This window comes from Papaver somniferum, chromosome 6 (genome assembly GCF_003573695.1).
Source record: "Papaver somniferum cultivar HN1 chromosome 6, ASM357369v1, whole genome shotgun sequence".
Lineage (NCBI taxonomy): Eukaryota > Viridiplantae > Streptophyta > Magnoliopsida > Ranunculales > Papaveraceae > Papaver > Papaver somniferum.
Window position 1 is genome coordinate 143706671 of NC_039363.1, and position 10447 is coordinate 143717117.

General features: G+C 38.4%; 1 pseudogene; it reads right to left on the reverse strand.

The window, feature by feature from the left end:
* Nucleotides 1-5454: 5454 nt before the first annotated feature.
* On the reverse strand, nucleotides 5455-5554 carry LOC113292040 (annotated as a pseudogene).
* Between the last annotated feature and the right edge of the window lie 4893 nt (nucleotides 5555-10447).

The window sequence follows — 10447 nt, forward strand, 5'->3', positions numbered from 1 at the left end:
GACTTTGAATGTGAGCCGTTAAAATTCGATTGATTTTTAACCGTTTAAATTAAGATTGGTAGATGGTGAGACTTAGTATTTCGGAATATGCTCATTTTTGGTAGGAATGTAGAGCTGTGTACGAAGAACATATCCCTAAAATATTATATTCGAATTTGTTATTGTTTAGTTTTTATTTGCAAAAATGATGTATAATATGTGAGATAGTGTGAGAATAGACACGTAAGGGGATCCTCACTTATTCGTAATAGTAATAAATATTTGTTCTTTTGAGACCTTACAAAGATTAAGGGTTAGTAAAAAAATGTTTATTTATTGGGTATTTTATAAGCCATATGATGAAGGAAAGGTTTAACTTGACTCATTTTCAACTCGCGAAGAAGTAAGACATAATTGAGCTTACGGTGTGGGCCGGTCTAGCTAGAGAAACACTCATATATTGTACTGATCATATGATGGCAAAAATTTGGAATAGGGACCCTCTCCATAAATCTAACAGTCCCCATTAGCAATGTTGGAAATTTTCTGCCCCAGACTAGCTTTTTCAATCTGGAATTTTACTAGTTGGTCCAAAGTCCAACCAAGTAGTTATCCTAAGTTTCAATTGGAAATATCATTTAACCGAAACTATCAAACCTAGATTTACAACGAAGAAATCATAGAAACCCCCTATATTTACATTTGGATGGATGATGACGAGAACAAGATCGAAGAGTAGGAAGAATACACAAGAAATACAATAGAAGAAGAGAGTACATAAGAAACACACTAGATGATTCAATAGTACATATATCGTTATGTATTTTAAGGAAAAAGTGCGTGATCCTACAACATATTGATATGTATGGTCCAACAGTACATATTGATATGTACTGTTGCAAAAAGTGTACGATCACACGGTATATATTGATATGTATGATTCAATAGTAGATATCTATATGCATTGGGTATATAACCTAGTTTATCCTTGAATACACATCACAAACCTAGATTATGTAATATCCAACAATACATATCAAGAGTACAAAAAAAGTTTTGGCTAAGTTTGTCTTTGTTAGTGGTGGTCCAGATTTGTCCTCACAAACATAAATTAAAGTATGTGGTTCTCCCTGCCACACCATACAACTCGCACGTTTGGCGTTAAAGAGTGGACGAGATTTGTATAGGAGGGTATAGATGGTGGATATTCGACAAGGGTTAAAATCGTAAAACCATAATTATACATGCTCCTGATCCAGCAAGCAGATGAGTATTGAGGCTCATGTCTCTCGTTGAAGCATGAAATCTCATGCCATGAAATCTATGACCGAGAAGGCTGTCTCTCAGAGTATATGTAGATGTGTAGTCTCTCAGCTGAGGCAACGACACATCTCATAAATACTGAGCAATATCAGTAATTATTTCTATATAGAATCGAAAGATTGGACGACTCCTAGACAGCATGCCTGCTAGTATAGAGCGACAACATATTTAGAATACAACAAGGTTTTCCCGGACTATATAAAGGAAATATGACGTTTCAACAAGCTCATGTTTCTCAATTCTCATATAATTAATGCTCCTAGACAGCATGCCTGCTAGTATAGAGCCATCAGTTAATTATCTATAATCGTTAACTGAATATTCAACAATATTCTACGATTCTTAGTAATATTTCGTCATTTCAATTCGTGGTTCTTCCCAGCAAAATTTCACGGGTTAGTGATAAATATTCAACATCCGGACATCACAGCTCTCGAGTAAGCCCCGACCAAAATGGTGTTAGTGTACTCAAAAATAATGCACGAACGAGCACCTGAATGCGCAAACGAGCATTCCAAAACATGAAGGAACGATAAACCTATGCAAAGTAGGAGGAAAATAATAAATAAGAAAATATTAATTAAGGCGCTGGGGACTGGGCCCACCGGCTGGCCGGTCGTGCTGTGGCCAGTCCCACGCCCAATTTTATATTTTATCATATTTTATTTTTTTCCCTGATCTCATGAAAATCTCTTCATTTGAACAAATTTCCTTCGTCTTAAGGAAATTCTCCGGTCTCATGGTGTTTCCTCGCATCAAAGAAATAATAAAATTTAGAAAGGTGTTGCGGGACCGAGCCCACTAGCTGGCCGGCTGATAGACACATTTTTGTGTCTGATTTGTCTCGATTCTATATATTGTTAGGGATCATTTTTGTACTTATTATGGTGTTTTATTTAGTCGTAGGTATTTTTGGCCAATAAACATTTTTGGAAAAAAATTGGCTCGAAAAGTTGTTGGAAAGCACCCGGAGGACACTTGCTATTCGGACCCCCGGTTTGGATAAGGAGCAACCCCATGACACCCCCAAGGCAGCTGTTATTCACACCCCCACTCTGGATAGGGGCGACCACCTTTCTTCCCATACTCAAATTTCAAATTGGCGGGAAAATAGTGCAGACGCAGGCAGATTTAGGGTTGGAGTTTTGAGAGATTTCTATGGAGATTCAATGGCTTATTTTCGTTGGAATGGACCTGTTAGAGCCTGACAGGGTTGGTGTGTATGTTTGGATCGAGTATTTTGGGCTGGACAACCGTGTTGGAGTGAAACAGAGGAGGTGGAAGTTTATCAAAGTTATGTTGATGACTAGAAGCAGATTTAGTCGGAGTTTGACGTGGATATTTGTTGGGATTCACTAGATTCATCAAAACAGGGATGATAATCCCTCTAGATTCGAAAATAGAGGAGGAAATCATCGAGTTGTCTAAAACAGGGAGGTGAAGTTTTTCACGGGATTTTGGTTGATATATGGAAACTATCAGGTAGATAAGGAAATAGGATTCTCTGTTGAAGTTAAGACTATCTTTGAGAGAGTCTGGGACGTTGGATTATACTTGGAAGACGCGTGAGAAGCAAAACAGGGAGTGTTTGAAGCCGCGTATGAGGATATGAAAAGAATATATAAAACCCGTAACTTTGGCAAAAAGAAAATGGAGATTTCTTGGAGATTAAATCGACCTGTGGGCTATAAAAGGAGTTGGGATAACTCATAGAATAGGGACGAAGCCTTTCAGAGAAGTTTAGAACACCACAGAGCTCTAGAGATCGAGTTGCATGAAAATACCTTATTCTGATGCTGCTCCTGAAGAGGAAGAACACGAAGAACATTGACGCACAAGTATCTGTCGCAGAACACTATCGCTATTCAACAACAGAACCCATCTATCGTTTATCAACAGTAATTGCATTAGGTCTTTAGTTACTGTTTCCTCTTTGTAATAGATATTCTGCAACACCTTCACACTGTTGCGAATCGGCTGTGTTATCATTTTTTCACCTCCTTGTACACTTTTGAGCTATAAAAACATATTTTGAGAACATGGTTAATATGAGGAGCTAAACCCCATTGTTGAGGCACTAGAGTAAGCTATTTTTCCAACAAGAAGTGGTATATTCTCTTTTATCTATTGCAATTTTATTATGATTATTTGCCTTGAACTAATATCGAATATGATTTTTATTTGAGTAATTGTGATCTATTTTGATGGAGTATGCTTAGTTTAAGACTTTTGATGCTTCATACTTGGTATTTACAATTATTGCTTTTGAAAATCTACTTGTTGCAATAGTAAGAATCAAATTGAATGAGAAAATTGCATGAATACAAAGATTGGATTAAATCACCTTAAACTTGGAAAATAGTGGAATCTTAGCCTCAGTGTTCTTTTAATATTGATACCAACTTTGTCAGTGTTTGTTATAATTATTAGTGAGTTTTCTATTTAGTTTTGAATTTAAGTCTAAAGTTATCCTTCACAAGTTCGAGAATCGAATCACTTTTTACCACTATCTACAAATCACATCAATTTTTGGCGCCGCCGACGCGGACTTGTTTTTAGGGTTTTAGATTTATTTTATTTTTATTTTTTTATTATTTTTGTTCTTTTTTTATGTTTTTGGGTATTTATCTTGTGTCTACAGGTTCTGGATCATAAAAAAAATTGAGCCAAAGAGTTTGGTGATTTCATAAAGACTTGGATCTAAAGATTAAAGCAAAAAGAACAGAAAAGAAGATAATTTTATTTTAGACAATTTTAGTTTAGGGTTTGTTTATTTTCTTTTAGAAAAAAAAACTGTATTAGGGTTTATTATTTTTGTAATTTTTCTTTTCTTTTTGGACTTTTGGACTTTTGGACTTTGGGACATTATTTTTTTTATTACCCTACTGAAGGGTACTTTAAATATAAACTGTTTGCAGAGAAGGAGGACAATTACGATATTGTCTCTGCACCTTGGGTTCGTACACTAGACATCGGAGTCAGTGGCCCGAGTCGACTACAACCGATTCATCCCCCGTCTGGAACGGGAGGTAAGATTCTAAACACTCGCGAATCCCCTGTCAGCGAGCTACTGGACTCCTTCGTATGCATATACGTTGAGGACTGAATACGGGCATTTATTTTTCTAGTAAAGGGCAAGGCCTGGCCATACAAGATAAGGGTTCGGATTTCATCACCGTTCTCTTCTTGCCCACTTTAGGAACACGTAACCTACGCGAACCTAAGCCTAAAATTTTAACTAGAACGAGACCGATAGGGTAACGAGCTTAACTAGAAATTCATTCGAAAAATATTGGTTACTCTTTTAAGCATACTTCGAAGTTCTTGACGGTTTCTGTAAGTTGAATGCGTGACTGCGCTGCCTTGTAATACCGGTGAGGCCTTGGGTATCAAAGCTCCACCGAGCTTCCCTCGCCTCTATTCAACTTACGTTAACTCGGATTGATTCCAGAGGGGTTTGCTTAAATTGTAACGAATTCTCGTTCGAAGGATTAGAAGCTGGTCTAGAACAATCTAAGTGGAGCCATCATGCTTTTTGTTTGCTAGAAATCAATAGGTTTGATTTGGTTGAGTCGGCCTTGATATGTGTTTGCTTACCCTTCCAATTTAGAAAATTCTATTGTATGCCTGAACGTAAAAGAGACGCACTAGGTAGATTTGTTAAAGAGAAACCTAGTAGTTCGAAGCGTCTCGATTACCTTAATCTAGAGATTCCGACTTTTGAAGAGTCTGTTTTTGAACGTCCTTTGACTGAGGAGAGAATCCCTGTTGCTCCGATAGCGCCAGAAATGGCAACTTTGAAAGCTTTGTTGAATCCAACTAGGACTACTCGTCCCTCATGTATCAGGTTAGCTGAGACGGAAGCAACTTATGAACTTAAACCTGGGACCTTACAACTGCTCCCAATCTTTTTAGGGAAAGAAAATGAAAACCCCTATTTCCATGTTAGGGACTTTGAGGAAATTTGTAGTACCCTCAAGATTAAAAACTTAGATGATGATGCTTTGAAACTTAGGTTATTCCCCTGTTCCCTGAAAGATAAAGCTAAATCGTGGCTATATAGTTTGGCTTCCGGATCAATCGAAACGTATGAAAAACTTACATCTTCCTTTTTGAACAAGTTTTTCCCTAGGCACAAAACATCGTCTATTAGGACGCAAATCTGCACGTTTTCTCAACAGGAGGGAGAAACTTTGTATAGGTATTTGGAAAGGTTCAATGATTTATTAGCCCAATGTCCTCATCATGGTTTAGAGAAGGTTAGGTTAGTTCAGATCCTTTATGAGGGTTTAGATTATCCCACCACAACCACAGTAGAATCTATGTGTACTGGTGGATTTGAGAACCAAACAGTTGATGACGCGATGACATATTTGCATGAAGTCGCCGAAAAGACCCAACAATGGGAAAGTAGTAGGGGACCCCAGAAAACAATTCTTCTCGGCAGAGGAAACGTTATAGGGTAGAAGGAGGCTATGAATCAGATGCCAAAATTGCTGCTATAGCGAAAAGGTTAGAAGCTTTAGAAGTGGGTAACACTAGTGGTAGATTGGAGCCTTTTTGGGAAGGCCAGAATAATGAAGAAAGCCAATGCTCTATATAATAACACTAGGTTTGATAATCGTCAGAAGTTTGACCCATATTCAGAAACCTATAATCCTGGTTGGAGAACCATCCGAACTTTTCATGGTCTAAGGGCCAGAGTCAGGGTCAGTCTAATAATTCTAATATCCCCCAGGTTTTGGCTACACTAGGAATACATCAGGCCCAGAAAATAAAAGACTAGCTTAGAGGAATCTATTAAGATGTTAGCAAAAACTCAGGAAATGTTAGCACAGAGCCATGTTAGTTTTCAACAGGAAACCAAGCAGAATTTTCAAACTAATGCTCAGAGCCTTGCTAAGTTAGAACTTCAAGTCGGCCAAATAGCTAAGACCTTAAGTGAGAGAGATAATGGTAGGTTCCCTAGTCAGACTAATCCCAATCCTAGAGGAGTTCATGAAGTAGGTACAAAACCATCGAATCAATTGAATTATTAGAACCCTTAGGAGTGGTAGAATAGTAGACAATCAGGTAACCATGCCCGATAGTGACATATGTAGTTCACCCCTCAGGACCACTAGCTAAGGAAACTGATAAAATTTCTGATGATGCCAACTCAGTTCCTGAGAGGTCTGATTTGTGCCTAGAGCCCCATTTCCTCATCTATTAGTACCAACAAAGAAGGAATCGAACTTTAATGACATAGTGGAGGTTTTTAAGCAAGTTACCATAAACCTTCCTTTATTAGATGCAATTAGGAAATTCCTGCTTATGCCAAGTTCCTTAAGGATATGTGTACGCGAAACGAAAACTTAGCGTCCATAAGAAAGCCTTTTTAGCTAGTCACGTAAGTTCAATCATTCAGAACACCACAACTCCAAAGTACAAAGACCCAGGTTCTCCTACCATTGCTTGCACAATAGGTAACTTCCGGGTAGAAAAAGCTTTACTTGACTTAGGAGCCAGTGTGAACTTACTGTCATTCCATGTATACTTACAGCTAGGACTTGTGAAATGAAACCTACTCAGACACTGCAGTTAGCTGATAGGTCTGTTAAAATCCCCGAGGTGTTATCGAGGATGTTCTTATTGAGGTCGACAAGTTTATTTATCCAGTGGATTTCGTGGTCCTAGATACCCAACCTGTCCTGACCCAGAGAACCAGATACCTGTGATTTTAGGTCGCATTTTTAGCTACGTCTAATGCGATCATTAACTGTCGAAATGGTGTGATGAATTTATCTTTTGGTAATATGACTATAGAGATGAACATTTTTAATGTCAGTAAGCTACCTTATGAGCTAGATGACACATGTGTTGAAGAGGTGAACATGATAGAAGCCTTAGTTCAGAAGTCATTACCAACATTTTATTTGAAGACCCATTAGAAAGTTGTCTATCCCATTTTGGTTTAGATTTTGATGACGATAGCACTATTGAACAAGTGAATGCTCTATTAGATTCTACCCCCGTGTTAGACACTGATAGATGGAAAGCTAGGTTCGAACCGTTACCAGTTTCTGAGACTACCCTAATTCCTTCTTTAGAAGAGCCCCCAAAGTTGGACCTTAAACCACTACCCGATACTCTACAGTATGTGTTTTTAGGCCCATCTGAGACTTTACCTGTGATTGTAGCTTCCGATTTGGATAGTGGTCAGGAAAGTAGGCTAGTAAAAGTACTTCAATACAATAAGGAAGATTTAGGGTGGACTATAGCAGACATTAAGGGTATAAGTCCTATTGTGTGTATGCATCAGATTCATTTAGAGGAAGACTCCAAACCTTCTAGGGAGATGCAACGTCGACTGAACCCTAACATGAAAGAGGTAGTTCGAAAAGAGGTGCTTAAGTTGTTAGATGCGGGTATTATTTACCCAATTTCAGACAGTAAGTGGGTTAGCCTCGTTCAGGTTGTCCCCAAGAAATCAGGTATCACTGTAGTCCAGAATGATAATAATGAGTTAATCCCAACCCGAGTGATCACGGGATGGCGTGTCTGTATTGACTATAGGAAATTGAACAAGGTCACAAGGAAGGATCACTTTCCTCTTCCTTTTATCGACCAAATGCTAGAGCGATTAGCTGGACATAGTCACTATTGCTTCTTAGATGGCTACTCCGGTTATAATCAGATCGTTATTGCCCCAGAAGACCAATAGAAAACCACTTTTACCTGTCCCTTTGGTACCTTTGCGTATAGACGCATGCCTTTCGGGTTATGTAATGCCCCTGCGACTTTTCACCGTTGTATGATGAGCATATTTTATGATATGGTAGAACGGTTTTTAGAGGTCTTTATGGATGATTTTTCAGTGTTTGGTTCATCTTTTGATGAGTGCTTGCATCATTTGACATTAGTGTTGACTAGGTGTAAGGAAAAGAATTTAGTGCTTAATTGGGAAAAATGTCATTTCATGGTTGAATCAGGAATTGTCTTAGGGCACATCGTTTCTTCAAAGGGTATAGAGGTAGACAAAGCCAAAATTGACCTTATTAAGACTTTACAGGTCCCAAAAACCGTAAAAGATATTAGGTCATTCTTAGGGCATGCAGGTTTTTATCGTCGACTCATTAAGGATTTTAGCTTGATTTCTAGACCTCTTTGCAATTTGCTTGCAAAAGATGTTAAGTTTGTCTTTGATGATGCTTGCTTAAAGGCTTTTGATAAGCTTAAAACTTTACTCACTACTGCCCCGATAGTCCAGGCACCTAACTGGAACCTATCTTTTGAAATTATGTGTGATGCTTCAGATTATGCTATAGGCGTTGTGCTAGGTCAGCGAGAAAACAAATTACTCCATGTGATTTACTATGCTAGAAAAACTCTGAATGATGCCCAAATGAACTATACAACTACCGAGAAGGAATTTCTAGCCATCGTGTTTGCCTTGGATAAGTTTAGATCCTATTTATTAGGTTCTAAGATCGTAATCTATATTGATCATGCTGCTTTGAAATACCTTTTGTCTAAGAAGGATACCAAACCTAGATTGATTAGATGGATCCTTTTGTTACAAGAATTTTGTCCAGACATTAGAGACAAAAAGGGTGCATAGAATGTGGTAGCAGACCACTTGTCTAGGCTAGTTGTTATTCCCCTAATAAATCTTTTCCTATAAGGGATAGTTTTCCTGATGAACAATTGTTCTCTGTTTCCCAATCACCTTGGTATGCAAATATAGTGAATTATCTTGTTACTGGTCGAATGCCTCAACATTGGGGTAAGCAAGATCGTTCTAGGTTTTTAGCTGAGGTTAAGCATTTCTTTTGGGACGATCCTTATCTGTTTAAGTATTGTCCGGACCAGATTATTAGGAGATGTGTATCTGAGAGTGACCAGTCTAGTATTATCTCTTTTTGTCATGAACATGCATGTGGAGGTCATTTTAGTGCTAAGAAGACTGCTGCTAAGATTTTGCAGTGTGGATTTTACTGGCCTTCGTTGTTTAAAGATTCCCATAGTCATTGTGTTTCTTGTGAGCGTTGCCAGAAGTTAGAAACCATTTCCCGTAGAAATATGATACTTCTAAACCCTATTTTAGTGATTGAGGTCTTAGATGTGTGGGGCATTGATTTTATGGGTCCATTTCCTATTTCGTTTCGTTATCTTTACATACTTGTCGCTGTAGACTATGTGTCTAAGTGGGTTGAGGCGGTTCCGTGTAAAACGAATGACCACAGGGTCGTAGTCCAGTTTTTGAAAGAGAATATACTTACACGTTTTGGTACGCCGCGAGCTATAATTAGTGTGGAGGTTCACACTTTTGTAATAGACCGTTTGCTCTTTTAATGAAACAATACGGTATTACCCATAAAGTAGCTACCCCATATCACCCTCAGACTAGTGGTCAGGTAGAGGTTTCCAGTAGGAAAATTAAACGTATTCTAGAGAAAACAGTTAATCCAAACAGGAAAGACTGGTCGTCGAGGCTTACTGATGCCTTATGTGCTTACCGTACTGCGTTTAAGAGATCCATTGGAATGTCAACTTATCGAGCATCGAGCCTATTAGGCTATTAAGAACTTAAACTTTTCACTTGACAAGGCAGGAGCTCAAAGAAAGCTCCAGCTCAATGAGTTGGACGAGATTCGTAGAGATGCATACGATAGTGCTAAGGAGTATAAGAACAAAATGAAACTTGTGCATGATAGGAATATTTTACGAAAGTCATTTTCTCCAGGTCAAAAAGTTCTTCTATATGACACCCGGTTGCATCTATTCCCCGGGAAGTTGCGCTCTCGGTGGACCGGTCCTTTTGTGGTCCGTACTGTTTTTCCTCATGGCGATTTTGAGATTGAGACACCAGATGGTAGTAGTTCTTCGAAGGTTAACGGTCAGCGATTGAAGTCCTTTTTAGAGCCTTTTCCTGCAGGTGATGTTGAGGAGGTCCCTCTGGAGGACCCTGTTTACCTTGATTGACCATCGAGGCAATTTTGTATGTTGTATATTATTTTTGTAGGTTTTTGGTTACACTTCACCCAGGTACTATCTTTCCGACTTCTCTCTTTACTATTTCCTCATGTTACTTATATTTTTGGTACTTTTCTTTAATTAGAAACATTGAGGACAATGTTAGATTTAAGTTTGGGGGTGGGTAGAA